The following is a 21,420-nucleotide window of genomic DNA, read 5'->3' as shown; positions in this document are numbered from 1 at the left end:
GCCAAACTGAAACGCCCTTCCGAATACGGTTCAATAATCACCGCTCTCACGCAAAAAGCTGCCCTTATTTGCCCCTGTCAAGACATGTGAACAGTCCCGGGCATGCATTTGAACATCTTAAAGCAACGATTTTAGAATCCGCCTTCAAAACGCACCACGACCGCGAGGTTCGGGAATCTTATCTCATTTATAAGTTTGGTAAGCCACACATGGGATTAATGAAAGTTACGGAAAACTAACGTGCTTATCCCTCGATTACAATTGGCGGCTTCATAATTTTTAAAACTATGTTCATTATTCCAACCCTTGAGTTTCCCATCAGAATTCGCAGAAACTCTCCTAATACAGCAGCTTTATTGGCCTAATGCGGCGCAACAATGCCATTTCTCCTGGGGAAGGAGGCCTCGTTCCCACCACCACTTAAGAATGTTTAACTCTTTGTGATCTATTCATGTTTAACCTTTTGTGACCCTACCTATTTCCTGTTCAGTTGCTAGCTTCTGTGAAATGCTCTTTTGTGCCCCCTATCTATTCTCTTCATCCGTGGGGGGCACACCCATCTTCGCTTCCGCCCCAACCAGTCTCCCCAGCCACTGAATACCTTACTGTATACTCTTTCCTATCTTTTGAAACCGCGGTTGTCCAGTTTCCCGCATTGTCTGAACTTGCAGCCCATGCTGCAAGGTTGACAAGGCATACGTTGACCCGCCATGGTGCAACCTTAAACGCTGCTTTGTTAACACGACGCCTTTCTCTCTCGCTCCCCCTTTTTTTCTTTCTTTCCTTTTTTCTTCTTTTGGTTTGTTGTTGTTGTAACATAGGCGTAGCCCGACTGTACGCATACTGTCCGTTTCCGAAACATGTTCCGCTCCTTCTCACAGTTTTCTGCAAACCTATATAAGAAGTGTGTTCCAAATGTTTGCGACAGCAAAATCATGTAACTTTACTCTGATGAAGGCAAGTCCCGTTGCCGCTCCGTAAGTAAACCTTGTTTGTTATTGTTCTTGCTGTGAAAATCATGTCCCCTTACTCTGATGAAGGCAAGTCCCGTTGCCGCTACGTAAGTAAACGTTGTTTGTTATTGTTCTTGCTGTGTATCAGACTCTTTACTTATACTGTTTCTGCGCGCTTTGTGAGTTTATCTTTCTCTAGATTTATATATATATATATATATATATATATATATATATATATATATATATATATATATATATATATATATATATATATATATATATATATATATATATATATATATATATATATATATATATATATACAGGGTGTCCCAGCTATCATGCCCCAAGGTTTAAAAAAAGAGTAATAACGTAACTCGAAGAAACCCTAGTGCATAATGTTTGCAATCCTGTCGAGAAGCGGGCAGCATTTTTTTCGTTAATGAGACTTAACTAATTATTGTAATTAATTATATAACTCGAGAAGTACTGTCCTAATGACTAAAGTGTCAATGAGGCACTTGTAGGTACCCACGAGGGGCATCTAACTGCAGTATTTTCAGCGACGAACTAATTGCGTAATCATTCATTCTGACTGATAAAGAAAAACCGCGAAATATGAAAAATACCACGTGACGGCGCCTCCGCCCGCATTAGCGCGCACCGTAAAGCAATGCCCTCAAACAGGCTGCCTCTGAGTTAGCCAGAATAAAATAAACAAAAGAAAGAAAGAATAAATCGCGACCGAGTTTGTGCTTTATCTGCACACGCACCCCACGAATCTTGCTGCTGTTGCTCTTTCCATACATGCCATTATCAAGGTGATGCGCTGTCTCTTCAGGTGACAGGCGAAGCAGTTGCTTTCAATCAGCTTATTTGGGGACGCTACTTTACAATGAGCGCGGAAGCGCTGTCACGTGGTATTTTTCATATTTCGCGGGTTTTCTTTATCAGTCAGAATAAATGAGTACGCAATTAGTTCGTCGCTGAACATACCGCAGTTAGATGCCCCTCGTGGGTACCTACAAGCGCCTCATTGACACTTCAGTTATTAGAACAGTACTTCTCTAGTTAGATAATTAATTACAATTAATTATTTAAGCCTCATTAACGAAAAAAACACTATCCGCTTCTCCACAGTACAGCAAACATTACGCACTAGGTTTTGTTCGCGTAACGCCATTGCTCGTTTTTTGAAATCTTGGTGCATGATAGCTGGGACACCCTGTATATTGCCGGATGCTTTCGGAGATGTCGCAAAATGGGCCGCGTTGCACGCGCATTACCCGGCTGCAACCATCAGCACCATTTGTGCCGTTCCCTACGTACACCGCCGCCCATGGAACAATGGTACCGGCCGGACCTACGACAGGCTTGGCTGACCGACCCCGGAAGTCAGATGTGTGGAGGACACCAATCAACCCCCCCCCTCTGTTACCACTATGGCGAGGAAGGACACATGTACCGTCGGTGTCCCTACAGGGAACTCGAGCTACGGGGCTTCGGAGTCAATGCTCCCAGGCCCAGACCTGCCGAAAGACCTCTCGCCATCGAGGACTACCTCGCACGCCAGCGCACATCGGTACAATCAAACCGTCGCCACTTCAGGTCACCATCGCCGCGCCGGCCTCGCGCGAACCGCTCCGGCTATGACAGCGTACGCTCACCGAGCCGTGGTCGGGAAAACTAGATGCAGCGGCCTTTGGAGGCGGGGTCACTGAGTGGCAAAACGATCATCGAGAGCTTCCACCGTTACAGTTTCTGCACGTGACGCAACGATGACGGCGAATGATGGTGTGAGAAACAAGTCCCTAGATATTCCCATTGATATCGACGGTCGGAGTAAGGACGCTTTAGTAGATACCGGAGCGGACTATTCTATTCTCACCGGGAAAATGGCGAGGCGCTTGAACAAGGTGAAGTCGTTGTGGACAGGAGCACAAATTCGTACAGCTGGAGGGCACATTGTCACGCCGATTGGTATGTCCACTGCTCGGATTAAAATTCAGGGGTCAACTTTCATCGCAAGCTTCCTTGTTCTCCGTTAGTGCTCTCGAAATGTGATCCTTGGTATGGTCTTTCTTCGCGAATTTGGAGCCGTCATCGACTTTCGGAATCGCCAGACTGCTTTTGCAACAGAGTTAGCCACTGAGGAAAGTGATTGTGATCGTATTCCACGGCTACGTATCACAGGCGACGGCGTCACCATACTTCCGCGATCAAGCGTGCTGGTCGAAGTTTCCTGTGAGGGAATTCCCTTTGGCGAAGCGGTGGGGGACGCCAACCTGTCTCTCCTGTTCATGCTAGGAGTGTGCGTGGCGAGAGGCATTGTCCAGTTGCGTGATGGATGAACGCAAGTTCTCGTCACAAACTTTAGCAATAAGCACCGTCATCTATTTCGGAGTACTTCAATAGCTTACATCGAAAAAATTACAGAGGTCGTCGAATGTTTCACGCTTGGAGGCGTCAGTGTTGTGAAAGACAGAAAACCCGATTCGACCGTAAATGTAGAGATCAGTTCACAACTGTCAAAGACACAAGAGAACCAGCTTCGTGATCTCCTGCAGGACATGGAGGAATCCTTTGCTTGTTTATCTAAAGTACGACGGACCAAAATTACGAAGCACAGCATCATAACCGATGAAAACACGCGACCCATACGGCAACAGCCGTACGGCGTGTCAAGTAAGGAGCGAGAAGCTATTCAAACCCAAGTGAAAACTACGTTCGACGACGACGTCATCCAGTCATCAAACAGCCCTTGGTCGACTGGCAGATGGAGGTTGACGAGAGAGACCGCAAGAAAACCGCATTCGTCACGCTGGATGGTCTCTATGAATTTAAGGTACTTCCGTTCGGCCTCTGTTCCGCCCCAGCCACATTCCAAAGAATGATGAAGTGGCAAACTTGCCTTGTGTACTTAGACGACGTTGTGTTTTAGAACCCATTTGAAGAGCACCTCAGCAGGCTCAGACAAGTACTGGAGGCAGTGCGTTCAGCTGGTCTGTTACTGAAACCGGAAAAGTGTCACTTTGGTTGCACCGAGCTCAAGTTTCTGGGACACGTCAGTGCGGAGGGAGTTCGACCTGACCCTGAAAAAATGGCCGCCGTTGCCTGTTTGCCGGCCTTCGGGGTAAAAAAGAGGCGCTTTCTTGGGCTCTGCGCCTACTACCGTCGATTCATTGAGGCTTTTCCAGGATTGCTGAGCAGCATACATGGCTACCAAGGACGACGTCCAGTTTGTCTAGCAAGAAAATCAACAGAAAGCCTTCGACGAGTTGTGCAAGGGCTTGCAGTCACCTCCTGTGCTCGCGCATTTTGACGAGGATGCGGAAACCGAACTCTATACGGATGCCAGCAACATCCGACTAGGGGCCGTGCTTGTTCAGGGCAAGAAGGTGCCGAAAGAGTGATCGCCTACGCCAGCCGCACCCTTTCACGTTCCGAGTCGAATTACTCGACGACCGAAAAGGAGTGCCTAGCGGTAGTGTGGGCCATTACCAAATTCCGCACTTATCTCTATGGCAGACTGTTTAAAGGGATCACTGATCATCACTCCCTTTGTTGGTTAACCAACCTGAGGGACCCATCGGGTCGTCTTGCGCGTTGAAGTCTCTGGCTACAGGAATTCGGCTTACGGATTGTCAGGCCAGACAAGTCAGGCCAGAAACACAACCACGCTGACAGCCTGCCCCGTGCCCCTGTCGAAACAACCGGTAAAAACGCTGAAGACGACACTGCCTTCCTCGGTTCCGGAAGTTCATCAGATATGGCGACAAGGCAACGAGCTGATCAAGACCTTAGAGTGCTTATCGACCATTTGGAGGAATGAAGTTCTGTTGTACCACGTAGCCTTGCGCGAGGGTTACCTTCGTACTGTCTTCGGAGTGGTGTCCTCTACAAGAAGAACACGGAGGCTAGAGGGCAGCTGTACCTCCTCGTCGTGCCACTGGATCTTCAGGACAAAATTCTTTTTGTGTGCCATGATGAACCCACGTCTGGCCACTTGGGATTAGCACGAACCCTCGCTAGAGTTCACCAGAGTTATTACTGGCCGAAACTAGCTTCTAGCGTGAAACGCTACGTCAGAACATGTCGGGAGTGTCAACGCCGCAAGACAAACAAGCGCAATCTTTATATTGGGTGGGGAACGTTATCCATTAAAAGTATAACTTCGTTACGGACAGCGCAAAGTTTACACTTTCGTTGCAAAGTTTGTCCGGGTTCCCACCTTTTCGTGCATGTTTTCTGCCAACGCCATTCCGACTAATGTAGGTCATCGATTCTCCCCTGTGCGTGAGAAAGCAGAAATTCTTCTACTGGGTGGCTTTTTCATCATTTCCGGCGACGAGAAGCATCGTCTCCGCACCATCGACGAGTCGCAGTGGCAACTTTACATAATTAGCGCTTCCTGCAGCACACTTAACGCTATCGTGTTCGTGTATATTTGTTTTTTACTCTATTATTATGCTTTTCTACAGGGCGCATTGGCTAGGACGACACGTCAACAACACGATGGCGACGCCAACTTCCTAGTTGGCGGACCGCCTTGTCACACGACGCCGACGGCGACACAAGCACAGCAGCAGAAGCAAGATCCGCGAGGTTTTGACTGGTTGGTCCGAGTGGTGTGACTAGAGATGCCGACAGTACCAATCGGCCGAATGGTCGTTGGGCAGCGATCGAGAAGCGAAAACGGCGACTCGACAACATTGATGCCGTAATGAATGCGGCTCGATTGTGTTAGTAGCCAGAACGTAATGCACATAGTAGGTTCCATGAAGCACATACAAGTGAAGACTAGCGATAATGCCAACCGTATTTCAGATTACGATGCTTTCGCCTTTGCTTTGGCGACAATCCGCTTCCCGGCATTGAAAACTTCATATTCATGTGCGATTATTAATGCTTGTAGAAAATATAATCTCATTTAAGAGCAGAAGAGAAGTTAAGAAATTTTTATCAGATAATAAGAAATCAATAACAAAACCAAACACTTAAAGGAAAACAAAACTCCCACCTCCCCTCGCGGGAACCCCTGTGTAGGTACTACTAATAGGGGGTTCACGTTGCAGCGTTGGACAGAGGAGGAACGGCGCTGGAACAATGGAGCGGAGCGGCGCAGGCATCGCGTTTTATAGCGCGCATAATGGTAAGGGGACGCGCCGGCGCCAGTGCGTCTGCCGCGCCTATGACGCAACACAATCCAACACAACCCAGTTTAATCCAATCCAAATCCAATCCAAGCCAATCCAAGCCAATCCAATCGAATCCAATCCATTGCCGCTCGCGAGAGAGTGTTCGCTATCGGAGAGGAGAGGTGGTGAGCGGCGGAGAGCGCAGCTGGCGCGGCGAGGAGAATGGATGAGGGGTGGACGCCGACAACGCCGGATGGATGCAGGGACAAGGCGAGTGAATAAGATGCGTTCGCATCTAAAAAGCACGGCACGCACTATGCCCGCAGGGCGAAGTGGCAGTCGAACCTGGGCAAAAACATATGCGATCGCTTTTCTTGCCGAAACAGTGCTTTCCTGTAGATCAGCTAAGGTGTGGGCTTCATGGAACCTTACTGCGTAAGGGTTATTCTAGAAATTTTCAGTTAACCAGCAAGGAATTCTTCAAATCACGTAGAAAACGTTGACGGGACACGAAGTACGGGTCACAATTTAGTGTACAGCTATTTCTTCAGTCTTCGTTCATGTAATTGCGCTGTACAATAACAATACAAAAATGACGCACAACTGACTAAAGCCTCGCGCTCACTCAATCAACTCTGTGGGTTAAAATGCCGGCTGGGTGTTGTGTTTTGTTTTCTGCGCGGTCTTTTAAATGGCATGGTTTGCAAGTCCGGTTACCAAATGCGCCATTTTTGTCATTGGCACGATTTGTTTAATTTGAAACTCATACTCTTTCATATTTATAGGCAACTGTACTTTCGGAGATAGATATTGCCGCGAAACCATGTAAGGGTTTGTTTATTTATTGTTTGTTTTTACTGCCTGGCCAGGCCCGTGTTATATGCGTTCCAAACAAAGCGCGTCTTTCATTCTTTACTTTCAAGCCGCACGGGCTATCACATTCAGATAAGCACACTGTTTCTACCTAACGTCGCTAGCCCAGAATAATCTTCCGTAATCTACAATGTTCTCGGTGTGAATCGAGGGTTCCAGGAACACTTGCGCCGAAAGATAAAAGCCTGCAGAGCAGACGCCGTGGCATTCGATATCCGACGCTCGCTTGAGTACGTCACTTTGCTGACTGCTGCTTCGCCGCCCGTGTATTATTTGAGTTGTTAGGGGAGCACAAGTTCGCTCCAATAAGCGTGTTTTCCTTCAAGACAACTGCGTCGTCTCTGGATTCGTGACATCTGGTAGAGGTGCGGGGTACGCACCGTTTATGACGACCTCTGCAAGCCGCCAGCCCCGTCCAACTAGAGCCAGCCTCCGATTGCAAAGATTGCCGCCCGAGTTCGGCCTCCTGCCAGAAAGACCCAAGAGAACGACTGCTGCAACCACCACCATGAAGCAATAACCAACGTCGCCAATCTTCCTGCAGCAGCCCCGGGAACCGCCAACTTTCCGAGGAGCCCCCGCTGAAGAACCGGAGGAATAGTTAGAGAAGCTGGAGCGCGTGCGGATCTTCAACAGGTGGGACGATGTAGAAACCTTCCGGCATGTTTTCTTTTACTTGAAGAATGCAGCTCGAACTTGGTTCGAGAACCACGAGAGTGCCTTGACCGACTGCACGCAATTCAAAAGCGAGTTCCTTAAGACCTTCACGACCGTGGTGAGAAAAGAACGAGCTGCGCTTTTACTGGAAACTCGAACGCAACACCCGAACAAAGGAGTCGTAATGTTCGTTAAGGAAATGAAGCGACTATTTCGTCACGCGGACCCGGATATGACGGAAGAAAAGAAACTGAGGTTTTTAATGCGAGGAGGGAAGCAAAAACTTTTTGCTTGCCTTGCCCGCAACCCACGCAAATCGGCGGCCGAATTCGCGTCCGAGGCGGCCGCCATGGAGAAGACGTTGGAAATTCGCACGAGGCAGTACGACTGTCCCATCAATGCGGTAGTTGTGGACACGATCGATGCCGGGGCTCTTAGCTCTGACACACTAGGTGAGACAATCCGCGCTGTTGTCAGGGAACAACTGCGCAAACTCTTCCCAACAACGCCGCAACCCCAAGTCACCTCTATGAGCGACGTGATCCGGGAAGAAATTCAACTCGGTTTGGGGACTTCTACGCCTTTCGAAATACCACGTGAACCTCAAGCTATGACCTTTTCTGCGGCTGTTCGACGAGCCCGCCTTGCTCCAACCCGTCATCAAGAAGTCCCGCCGTACCGCCGTTCACTGTCGCCCGCCCGATCCCCTGCAGGCCAAAACCAGGCGCCGAGGAAGACCGACGTATTGCGAACCACCGATAATCGTCCGCTGTGCTACCACTGCGGAGAGGCTGATCAAATCTGTCGTCGCTGCCCGTACAGGAGACTCGGACTGCGTGGTATCACCGTCGACGCCCCACGCCCCCCACCCGGCCAGCGCCCTACTGAGATCGACGAATGCCTGTCCAACACCAACCAAGGACCATCCCGCTTCAACCGATCGCCGTCGCCCTACCCATACCAGTCGCCCAACCACCGTAGCAATGCTGATTTCACACGTGGAAGGTCCCCCAGCCCACGCGGGGGAAACTAAAAGCAGCAACTTCGGGAGGTAAAGTTGCACAATGACGAAAAAGGGAAAACCCTCCAACGACGCAGCGACTCGCTGAAGACCCTGATTCATGACATGTCCCGACCCCGACGACCCAATCTAACCCTGAAGTGAATCCCGACCACAACGACAGCAAAACGGCGCGACGCGTACCCGACATGACAAAACCTGCCGATGAGAATATAACGAATGCTACGACGCACAGTGCCCGGCCGTCAACACGCAGAAGCCGAGATATGACGCCACGACGCACCCGGAACTCGAAGAATCCAGCGTCCGACGTTCAGTTGTCAATCGGCAGCTTTGAAGTAGTCGCCCTCATAGACACGCGAGCCGACTATTTAGTCATGAGCGGACCTTTTGCGTCTAAGCTGAAGAAAGTTATGACCAGATGGGACGGTCCGCACATTCGCAGAGCAGGAAGCCACCTCGTGACACCAAGTGGAACGTGCACATCGCGCGTCACCATAGACGGCACAACGTACCCTCGGCGTTCGTCATTTTGCCTAACTGCTCTCGCGACGTAATTCTTGGAATGGACTTTTTGACGGGCAACAGCGCAATAATTGATCTACAGACCAAGTCCACAACTTTTTCCTCCGATCACTCCATGACGCTGGAACCGAACTCCGAACACCGTGATGCTTTAAGGATCACCGATGATCATGTCACACTGCCACCGCGGGCAAGCTTGATAATCACCGTCTACTGTGAAGATGCTGTTCCTGACGTCGACACTATCGTAGCGAGTGACCAAAGGTTTCTCCTCGACCGTGTGTCTCCGTTGCAAGAGGCATTGCGCACTTTACGCAACGCCAATCCTAAGTTTTGGTCACTAATTTCAGCGAGGAATACCAGCATTTAAACCGGGGCGCTGCAATTGAGCTCCTCGAAGAAACGCAAGAAGCAAGTGACCTGATCGTGGTTGCCGACCTTGAACGCGCACCCGAAGATACCTTCAAGCTTCCGAATACCTCCGACGTGAATCCGGCGTTACCGCAAGAAGAACGGAAGATTATGGATTTGCTGCATCGCTACAGAGTGTGTTTTTCGTGGAACTCAAAACTACGTCAGACACCTCTAGCGAAGCACCCAATAATAACCGAAGATGGAGCCCGACCTACCCGACAGTCACCGTACCGCGTCTCTTCACACGAGCGGGAAGCCATCCGGACTCAGATCGACGACATGCTCAGCGGCGACATTATACAGCCATCGAAGGGCCCCTGGGCTGCGCCGGTCGTACTCGGGAAGAAACAAGACGGCACATTAAGGTTTTGCGTTGACTACCGGCGACTGAACAAAATCACCAAAAAGGACGTGTACCCCCTTCCCGGAATCGACGATGCCCTCGACCACCTCTGCCACGCGAAGTAGTACTTCTCAACGATGGATCTGAAGACCAGCTACTGGCAGATTGAAGTGGGCGAGAGAGACCGAGAGAAGACTGCATATATAACCACAGACGGCCTATACGAGTTCAAGGTGATGCCGTTCGGGTTGTGCACGGCGCCAGCAACGTTTCAACGAGTCATGGACACGGTGCTAGCTGGCCTGAAGTGGCACACCTGCCTCGTATACCTCGACGATGTTGTGGTATTCTCCCGGACTTTCGACGAATACCTTGCAAGGTTGCAGTCATTACTCGAGGCCATCCGTACGTCGGGGTTAACGCTGAAGCCTGAAAAGTGCCGCTTCGCGTACAAGGAACTCACGTTTTTGGGCCATGTCGTCAAGGGTGCGGGAATCCAGCCTGATCCGGCGAAAACTTTCGCTATAGCGAACTTCCCAAGACCGAAAGATAAGAAGGGCGTGCGGAGATTGCTCGGACTATGCGCATACTATAGGCGCTTCGTCGCAAACTTCGCCCGCATTGCAGAGCCACTCACCCGCTGGACGAAAGATAGCAACCCTTTCAGCTGGGAAAATGCCCACGAAACAGCTTTCTGCAAGCTGCAACAATGCCTGCAAATCCCGCCTGTGCTCGCGCATTTCGACGAAAACGCCGAAACGCAAATGCACACGGACGCCAGTGAGATAGGCTTGGGTGCCGTCCTCGTACAAAAGGAAAGCGGGTGCGAGAAAGTAATCGCCTATGCCAGACGTGGTCTGTCCAAGGAAAAAAAAACTACTCAGCCTCTGAGAAAGAGTGCCTCGCGATTATATGGGCCATTTCAAAATTTCGCCAATACGTGTACGCAAGGCCATTTAGGGTATGACCGACCACCATGCGCTGTGTTGGCTCGCCAATTTGAAGGACCCCTTGCCGTCTTGGTAGGTGGAGCTTGCGCCTACAAGAATTCTACGTTACAGTAGTCTATAAATCCGGGAGGAAACACTCCGGCGCCGACTGCCTGTCCCGTGCCCCCGTCGACCTACCACCACAAGACTCCGATGAAGACACCGCGTTCTTCGGAGTCGTGACTGAGAGCGACCTGGCCGCACAGCAGCGTGCTGACCCCTATCTACGCGTCATGATCGACTACCTCCAAGGATGCAACGTCGCAGTGCCCAGGGCCTTCAAACGCAACGTACCTGCATTCAGCCTGAAAAACTCCGTCCTCGTGAAGAAGAATTTCAGCTCCGGAACGAGAGCGAATTATCTTCTTGTCATCCCGGCAGATCTTTATTACGAAATTTTGGAAGCGTGCCACGACGACCCGTCTTCTGGACATCTCGGCACAGCCCGCACAATTGCAAAAATCAAGATGAAGTACTACTGGCCCCGCCTTGCATCCGACGTCACCCACTACGTCCGAAGGTGCCGTGATGCCAGCAACGAAAACGCCACCGACGAGACCCGCCGGACTTCTGCAGCCGATCGGCTTCCCATCTAGGCCCTTCCAACGGATTGGAATGGACCTTCTGGGCCTGTTCCCTAAATCCCGATCCGAGAACAAGTGGATTGTTGTAGCGACAGACTACATGACGCGCTACGCAGAGACCGCCGCTCTTCCGAGGGGGACTGCACAAGAAGTCGCAAAATTCTTCATAAGCCAAGTTGTCCTGCGATATGGAGCCCCGGAAGTCCTAATCACGCACCGCGGAACGGCCTTTACTGCGGAACTGATGCAAGGGATATTACGCTACAGCAACTCGGATCACCGAAGAACGATGGTGTACCACCCCCAAACTAACGGACTAACGGAATGCCTGAACAAGCCAACCGCGGATATGCTGTCAATGTACGTTGACGCTGAACATTAGACTGGGGACGAAGTGCTCCCGTATGTCACCTTTGCGTACAACACGGCTATCCAGGAAACTACGCAGAGGACGCCGTTCGAGCTTGTCTACGGAAGACAGCCGACTACGATGCTCGATGCCATGCTTCCGCACGTAGAAGACGACGAACTCAATGCCGACATCCAAGGATACCTTCAGCGTGCGGAGGAGGCCCGCCAGCTGGCTCGAGTTTGTACAACGAACCAGCAGCTGGTGCATGCCGGGCGCTACAACCTCCGACGCTGCGACGCCGAGTAGCACCCTTGGAATCGTTTGTGGGTTTGGACTCCCATCCGACGACGCGGACTGAGTGAGAAACTTCTGCGACGGTATTTCGGACCCTACAAGATTCTACGACGTGTTGGCCACTTGGCCACCTTACCTACGAAGTGATCCCCGATGATGACTCCGGCAGATCACGACGACACATGCGGCCCCACGTCGTCCACGTGGTTCGCTTAAAACCTTTGTACGGACGATGACGAACTTTTATTTCTATTTGTTCGGACTGTCGCCTATGTTAGGATCGGGTCGACGCACTCTTAGAGGGGGGTAATACCGCGAAGCCATGTATGGGTTGGTTTATTTATTGTTTGTTTATATATTGTTTATTTGTTGTTTGTTTATTTAGGTTTGTTTTTTATTGTTTTTACTGCCTGGCCACGCCCGGCTGTGTCATCTGCGGTCCAAACGAAGCTCGTCTTTCATTCGTTACTTTAATGCCGCACGGGCTATCACATTCAGATAAGCACACTGTTTCGTCCAAACGTCGCTAGCCCAAAATAATCTTCGGTGATCTACAATGTTCTGGGTGTGAATCGAGGGTTCCAGAAACACTTGCGCCGAAAGACAAAAGCCTGCAGAGCAGACGCCATGGCATTCGATCTCTGTATTTATGTAGTACAGCTACCCTTGAAACCAGGGCTTATGCAAGAGTGATTGATTGATTGATTCATTGATTGTGGGGTTTCACGCGCCAACGCAACGCAGGCGATGAGGCGCGCCGTATAGGAGGGCTCCGGATTAATTTTGACCACCTGGAGATCTTTAACGTGCGCCGAAATCTCGCACACACGGGCGTTTTTCCTTTTCGCCTCCATCAGAAAAGCGGTCGCCGCGGCCGGGAATCAAACCCGCGACCTCGTGCTCAGCAGCACAACGCCTTAGCCACTGAGCCACCGCGGCGGGTCTTATGCAAGAGCGACCGGAACAAACAAGCAGATAATACAATGCACGACAGGAGAACACAGGGCACACTGTGCCCTAACAGAAGCTGTCTACAACGTGACTGCACCAAAAAGAACAAGTAAAAATAGCAAAAAAAAGCGCTAGTGTTGAGCTGCACGGGCTTTATGAAGCTTACTATGTTTTTTTGCAACCGGTAAGATAACAAAATAGAGCGGTATTCATTAGTGCGCGAACGTTGTCTTTCGAGTTTTCGCTTCTCGAAGCAGAGGACAGTATTGTCCGCTTTAAATGCGAGAAAAAAGGCGTCTGATAGCATAACATTTGCTTTGAGACGCACGCGGCATAATCCATGACGTGCCTGCCTTTAAATTGCGCTGTCCAAAAAGAAGCAGGAAAGGGTGCGAAAGCAGCGATACAGATTCGAACGAAAGCGTCAGCTTTCCGATGCACGTAAAAAGTTCTAGTTGGCACAAATTACACGTTGAGAACAAAACATTAACGCTACTCTTATTCATTTATTGTTCTCAAAATGCCTTTCAGGGCACCTTAACTGATGTTTTGTCAAGCAAGAAAGAGATTCTCTACACAGCTATTCCGCGTCAGGAACGGGAAGTGGGAAGAGGGAAAGCAAAACCGCAAAGAAGCGAGTTGACTGTGGTGGAGAACAGCATAAATGCAGAATAGCCACAGTTTTGATCCACTGCCCAGTAGGGAACTTTCGATGCAGCTGCTTATCAACATCAAAACATTACCACATAACAGCAAGGAGGAGCTCCACAACATTCAAACCCAGAACCGATATTTGAGCTTTCTGTTCACGCCGGAAAGGATTGAATTCATTGTGTTAATCGAACGCTGTAGCGTTTTCTAAAACAAATTACATTCAAGGGTTTCGTGGTGCTAAATTTGCATTCGTGTATGCAAAACTCCCTTTCGGCGTCCACCCTTGCGGGCAGCGGAAGGGACACGAGGCCAGCCTTTGTCCTGACTTGCAAAACTGATGCAGGCAACACCGCCGGAAGCTGCGCTTGTTCTGCTGGTTGCAAATTGCTTTCAGGACGTGTAGCCTCTCGACAAGTCTGACCTTAGGGCCTCTTTTGCCGAACAGAAATAACGCGCTCTTTGCGGGAGGAGCTATCCTTGATCATTGTCTTGAGTACGCGGATTTTGGGCTAGATATTAGGACACAGAGGTAGTGTGCTCTTAGGGACACCGAAAATGTTCCCACATTTTGCGTCCACTTTATTCCGGACGATTGATGATTTTCACCACAACTCTGCAGGACACCTGACCCTTGAACATGGAGCAAATGGAGCAAACCTAAATATCTCCTCAGACAGCCAGATAGGCTTCAAGACAGCCAGCAGCGCGTCAGCAGTCGTTGGAGTACTCACATTGACGTTCACGGTCATGACATTCCTCCTAGAGCTAATACGTATTTCGCTAACCTGTTTAGGCGCTAGCCGCTCAAAAAGGGTTCATAATTTCTTTCTGTTCAGACCAGTTTGGTTGTCAGCTCCCTTCATCTGCAAGAAAGTAACCTAAAACATTTGTTGGACATGGTGTGTACCCTGCACAAGTCCACCTGGCGAGGTCATCTCACAAAGTTTTTCTTTGAAGGAGCTCCCAAAGAAAACCGTGAAAAAGCCGTCTAGTCCATTTCTCTTGGGAATGAGTCACTAGAGTAGCAGCAGCGTGCCGCTTCCCGACGTGGGGCCTCAGGTAGCCGCTCCAAAACAGGTAATGTCGGAGCCTGATCGTTCTCTGGTGGACGTAGGCGAGCTTTGTTTACGGCAAATGACGACTAAGCACGCGTACTCACATTCCGAAATTATCGCAACAAACTTATACCCCATGTACGCAGGTATTCGTGTTTTCTCTTCAACGTCGCCATCATGAAGCCGTGTATAACGTCATGCAAGAAGCTCTACTAGCTTTTGGTCAAATATTAGTTCGTCTAAAAGGTGCTATTTTCACCAAGTTTTGCACATTTATGTCAGTACAGCACCTGCGCGGCTTTTTTGTTACACATTGGCCCCTACCCTCTTTTTTCTTCTCATCATCATAGCAAACGCTGTGGGCCAATCATGCGACTTTTTCTTGTAGGTAATTCTTGTTCGGTTTTAATGCACAAGTTACTATAAATCTACATGAGTCATCATTCTCGATGTTGATGTGTTCCCGGGTTACCAGCGATTATTTTTACATCAAGATTTTTGTGTCTATATGAATCATGCACGCACCTCACGTGAATTTTTGTTCCGGGCGTAAAATGTACAAATGCTGCGGGACTTGCCAGCTTGCGCCTAGTGGCGAAATCCATATTAGGTGCAATGCACTTCTTAAGCGACCCTGAACCTGCGTCCACCGGCGATGTCCGCGCACGTGGAGATGGGCGCGCGCAGCCTGGCCGCTGACATGGCACATACCCACGTGGGGGATTGGCCAGGAATCTCCTCGTCTTCCTTGGCAACGGGGGGAGATGGGCGCGCGCTGCCTGGCCGCTGACATGGCACATACCCACGTGGGGGATTGGCCAAGAATCGGGCGTGAGAAGGGCTAATGCACCTGCTTAAAGGAGTACTGACACGAAATTTCAAAGCTGAGATCCGCTCTAACAATCGAGTACAACGACAACACAAATACGTGCCTGTGAATAAATGCATCTTTCTTTGTAGTTGTGTGTGTGTGTGTGATCTCTCTTTCGCGAACATTACCGAACCGCGCAAATTCAACTCGTGCATCCGCACTTTCACATTCTTCCCCTCGGGGAAATGCGGGGAATTTTTTTTTGGGTTCATATTCTGCAGCCACCAGCTATCTGTGGAAAAGTGTGGTCACACCCCCTCACCACCAAAGAAACGTCGTCATATTGCCCTGGAGGCTAAACTTTTCATTGCGAATATTTTTAAATGCTTTCTAGTGCACAATGTGAATTCGAAATGTAAAGTATTGCTTTCGTCAGTGGCTGGAATAGGATTTAGAAAATTATTCAGAGTATTGTAGCCTCTCAAATGACCTAGCGCTCCTGTATGTCGCAATAGGAGAATTGGTTATTGAAATCTATCGGAATAAATGACTGAGGATTCTTGACCCAGCCGAAAGAATCCGTGTCTTTATATCAGTTTAAAATATAACTACGGCTACAAGCTCGATTGTGTACGTCTCTTACAAAGGAAAACGCCAAGCTAAGCCGAAGGAATATCTTAATTAGAAAATCAGAATCCCGACAAGAAATCTTTCTGCCTGAACTACACAACAGCGATAATCACAAAGTAGAAAATTGCAAGGTATTGCTGGATAAATAAAAGCCGAATTTCACTCAGCGAACTTGGAAGATTGCAAACTTAAGTGAGAAATGTACAGGGTGATCAAAATTAAATCGACATGTTTGTTTAGGCTCTTAGTTATACGTGACGACCACCTGTACAGTGACCTTATGCACCCAGGGGGACACAATTGACGTTTCTGGCTTAATTAACTAAAAATGGCTAATAACGTTTCAGTGGCTGCAGTAAGCAGGCATGTTTGTATTGAAATGTTAGACGCAATCGTGCTTCTACGCAGTTTTATTTGGCAGAATTTTTCAAGCGCATCCCCACTCCGAGATATCAAACTGAGAAGGTTAATTGCCGTTCGCTAGGTTACGCATGCTAGATAGCATAGACCGGCGCTAAGGTCCTTACTTTTGTTCTGGGTTTCCATATCGGTTCCGCCTACTGCAGACTGCGATAACACCAGCCTAGACTGAAAGGGTGCCAGTTATCACTTTTGCCTATGCCTCCACACCGTCGTCAAACTAAGCACCGTACACAGCAGGCACGTCACAAAAGGGAGGCGCTTTGCGCAGGTCTTCACTCTCTAGCATGCTTAATCATACGAACGGCAATTAAATTTCATTGTTCGATATCTCGGGGTACGGATGCGCTAGAAGAATTCTGCCAAATGAAACTGCTACGAAACAAGATTGCGTCTAACTTTTCAATTCAAATATGCCTGCTTACTACAGCCGCTAAAAAGTTAATTATTCAATTTCAGTAATTAAGCCACCGACATGAATAGTTACAACCTCACGGTGTGTCCCGCTTGGCGCATAACCTTACTGCAGCGGTGGTCTTCACGTAACTCTAAGCGCCTAATTGTTAAAAAATCGGTCGTCTTAACTTTACTTACCCTGTATTACGTAGATAATAGCTAAAACGAGAGGTATGCTTTTGTGCACGATTTCGTTAAGATCATGTTGCTCGCATCTTGCTGCTAAAACTTTTTTTCTTTTGTAGGAGTGCATCGCTGTCAACTGTACGCATGGGAATCTTACGCGGAAAGCCAATACTATTCTTATTGCGAACCTGAATACGAGATTATGTGTAAAGACAAATACGAAGTTTTTACTGAGGACTGCAAGGCGAAAATGCAGAAATAAATGATGAGTTGTTGCCGAAAGTTTGCATTTTCTTTCAATGATTTTAGTGCTCATCTTCTTGTCCTTTTTTTGAAAACGTATAAATTCTACACATCTGGTGAACCACATATATGCTAACATACTTTAAGCAGCGGTAAGTCAACGAATGAGATATTAATACTAGTGCGGGGGTTTCATAAATATTTATAAGCTGGCGTCCATGACGAAGGTAAGCGATTTAAACTGCACCTGTGAGGCTTCAACTGACTGGGAGTGTTGCTATGGGCTTAGGGAATGTGTCGCATATCAAAATGTAGTTCCTTCTTGGAAAAATGAATTGAATTGAAATAAACTACACAACGGTGCTCGTAGTCAAATAAAATATAACACCGCAGGTGATGGCAGAATAATAAGCAATCGCTTCTGCCCCGGTACCGTAGTGACCTCCTGTCAGGAAAGCCCTCCATGTTAGTCACACAACGCCTCACAGCAATAAAATTGTCACAAAAATAAAAAAACCCGGACTTAATAACAAAAATAAAACAGCAAAAATTACCCCACCACCTTCTACCTCACCACCTTGTACCCCACCACCTTCCCGCGAGGAGAACCTTGTGGAGATGCGTCGCATCTTGGGGGTTCACTTGGTGTTTCCGTTGGGGGTATTCTCTAATTGCGTGAAACGTGTTAGGAACGCGTGTGATGTATTATTTATTTAACTCGCGGCGTAACGTTAACGATGACGGCCTTGTGGTCGCTGAAGTGTACGGGTAGACGCTGACGAAGTTCAGCATCGGCCGCTCGCTTCTCGCGTACGGCAGCGGCTTCACGTTGACGAAGTTCAGCATCGGCCGCTCGTTTCTCGCGTACGGCAGAGGCTGCACGTTGACGAAGTTCAGCATCGGCTGCTCGCTTCAACCGTTTGCGTTCGACATCACGTTTACGAAGTTCGGAATCGGCTGCTCGCTTCAATCGTTTGTGTTCAGCATCACGTTCACGCCGCTTCGCAACCTTGTCTTCAGTGGTGCTGGCATTCCTTTTATCACAGTAATCGGTGCTTGTCACGGTTACGTGGGCGATAGCAGAATTGTTAGGCTCCATTCAACGCATCGATGGAAATCGGAACGCTCGTTCTCGAATGACAGCTGCTATCACGCAACACAATCCAACACAATCCACTTTAATCCTATCCAATCCAAATCCAATGCAATCCAAGGCAAGCCAACCCAATCGAATCCAATCCAATGCCCCTCGCGAGAGAGTGTTCGCTATCGGAGAGGACAGGGGGTGAGCGGCGGAGAGCGAAGCTCGCGCGGCGAGGAGAATGGGGGAGGGGTGTGGACGGACAACAACAACGGCGTATGGAGGGACAAGGCGAGTGAATGAGATGAAGTCGCATCTAAAAATAGGGCTGTAAATAAGTTTGGAATAGCGGGCAAACCTTAGATTTGCAGGCGATATTATCTTCTCAGGTCGCAGCACTTAAAGATTTACTGACCATTTTTCGAAAATTATACTTCGAATAATTGATTTTGGAGTAAAATAAACACCAAAAAATGTAAGGTTGTGTGTAATAAGGAGAGACCAGAACTTTCTGGGGGAAAATGACACAGCTTGCACTAGTGCTCTAAACCTGGAGCAACAGCGGAGGTGGCGGCCTCTTTCCCTTCGTTGGTGACCCGGCTGTCTCGCCTCCCATAGATTTCCTAGCTTGCTGCTGAAAAATCTCCATAAATGGCAGGACCAGATCGTTTCTTTCGCGGGCTTTGACATCTCTCCAAACGACGGCACGTGGTAATGGTGCCGTCGGTGCTGTCTCCGGTGTCAGCCTGCGCCTTCAGCACGGTAAGCACTGGTGGAGGGCTTTCTTGACTGTCTGGCGTCCTCGAATGATCCAATAGCGCTGGCGGATCTCTGTGAGCGTGGCGTCTGTTCCAGCGTGCAACAGGCGCTCGTGGGTTGCCAGAATAAGCAGCCGGGTTAAGTCGTTCTTTCCGGGCAGAATGATCGGATGTCGCAGTTCGAAAGGAGATTGTAAGCAGTGTAGTCGTCCCCCCACGCGGATAACGCCAGCGGAGTACAAAAAGGGCTGTAGACGAAGCAGTCGGGATGTCCCCACACCAAGCTGGCTGTTCGATAGAGCTTCCCGGTCTTGGGGGAATGCTTCCTGCTGTACCTGGAGAATCCAGTACCGTTCAGCTTTTTGGACTTTGTTAGCAACCAGTGGCCCTGTCGTCGACGGACGTTGCGGTAGAGCGTTATTTACGAAGCGTCGAACCCAGGCCGTCACTCAAAGTAGCCGTGAGTAGCGGCTGTAATCTGAAATTTGGCACAGTGGTTCCGGTGGCGAAGACCCCACCGGGCAAGATGACGCCAAGGCTGGTGACAGGTCGACGAAGTCAGCGACTTCCTGGTGCTGGTTCAATGGCCACAGGTTTTCTGTGTGGGCGGTCTATGATGGTCCACGCCACCAAAGCTCTGAGGTTCTGAGGACTGTTGCACTTATTCCGCGTGTGATGAGGTCGGCAGGACTGTCCTTGCTGCTGAAATGCCCCCATCTGCATCCCTTGGTCAGGCGCTGGATCTCTTCGACGCGATTTCGGACGAAGGGTGGCCACCGGCTAGGTTCCCTGCATATCCAGTGCAGGGCAATCTGCGCGTCCGACCAGAAGAACGCACGTGTGGCTGATAGGCCAGGAACTCGCATTAGGTAGTTGTAAAGGCGCGCTGCGATGAGGCAGGCAAGGAGCTCGAGGCGAGGAAACGTCGTCGCCTTGATAGGGGCCACACGACCTTTGCTGATCAGCAGATTTGCCTCAAACGGGTCACCATGCGCGGAGCGTCGCCGGAGGTAGACAGCTGTACCATATGCTCGCGGGCTAGCGTCCGCGAAGAAGTGGATTTCTATGGACTGCTCGGGGTAACCTTGGTCATCTGATACGTTTCGTGGCAAACAATGGTGTTGCAGCTCGGTTAATTCGGAGCACCAAGCGTTCCAGGCGGTGAGTTGCTCACGTCGTAGAGGTCTGTCCCATGGGTGCCGCAGCTTCCATAATTCTTGAAATATAACCTTTGCCCGGACCGTGAATGGTGTCAAGAAGCCTAGGGGATCGTAGATTCTTGCAAATGTTTGTAGCAGGTACTGCTAAAAATTAATCGGCGTTAAAACAGGGACGAGAGGAACACGTAACTCACAACACGGTGCCGAACTTCCAACTAGAATTTATTGAAAAAGATGCTGCTTATATACACAAAACTAAAAAACTAAAAACGAAAAGCAATTGTCACGTCTAAATGCATCACGTGTTTAAAAAGGCCACTTCTTTATCAGTCAGCGATAAGGACGGAGTACTCACGCAGTTATCCCCTGCCTGTCTTATAAAAAGACTGATAAAGAGGTGGCCTTTTTAAACACGTGATGCATTTAGCCGTGACATTTGCTTTTCGTTTTTCGTTTTTTTGTTTTGTGTATATAAGCAGCATCTTTTTCAATAAACTCTAGTTGGTAGTTCGGCACCGTGTTGTGAGTTACGTGTTCCTCTCCTCCCTGTTTTAGCGCCGATTAGTTTTAGCAGTATGTACCAACACGCCCACATCAAGCTTTTGTTTGTAGCAGGGTTCGCTTGGTGGTGGGCTTTGTGTTGATAAACGCGGCCACGTTTCGTGTTCTGATGAGCAGCGTGTCGTCAATGCGGTTCCAGCTCACCCCGAGAACTTTCAATGTGGTGGCGTCGCCACCTTCATCCTCCAAAGCGAGCTTATCTCTTATGAACATGTCCCGCAGAGAAGAGATGTTGGAAGCCCATTGATTGATTGATTGATAGTAGGGTTTAACCCGCCGACGCAACGCAGGCGATGAGGCGCGCCGTAGTGGAGGACTCCGGATTAATTTTTACCACCTGGGGATCTTTAACGTGCGCCGAAATCTCG

The 21,420-nt window shown here is 49.2% G+C and overlaps 1 long non-coding RNA gene across 1 annotated transcript in view; it reads left to right on the top strand.

The window, feature by feature from the left end:
- LOC144165661 (uncharacterized) overlaps positions 1–17,520 on the top strand; it is a 170,798-nt gene extending 153,278 nt beyond the window's left edge. The window contains exon 5 of the long non-coding RNA XR_013321472.1: positions 17,369–17,520. This is a non-coding gene — a long non-coding RNA (uncharacterized LOC144165661). The remainder of the gene's footprint in view (positions 1–17,368) is intronic.
- The last annotated feature ends 3,900 nt before the right edge of the window (positions 17,521–21,420 follow it).

This window comes from Haemaphysalis longicornis, unplaced genomic scaffold, assembly GCF_048455015.1.
Source record: "Haemaphysalis longicornis isolate Haplotype H1 unplaced genomic scaffold, Haemaphysalis longicornis Haplotype H1 scaffold_141, whole genome shotgun sequence".
Classification (NCBI taxonomy): domain Eukaryota; kingdom Metazoa; phylum Arthropoda; class Arachnida; order Ixodida; family Ixodidae; genus Haemaphysalis; species Haemaphysalis longicornis.
This window is presented reverse-complemented; position numbering and strand designations above follow the sequence as displayed.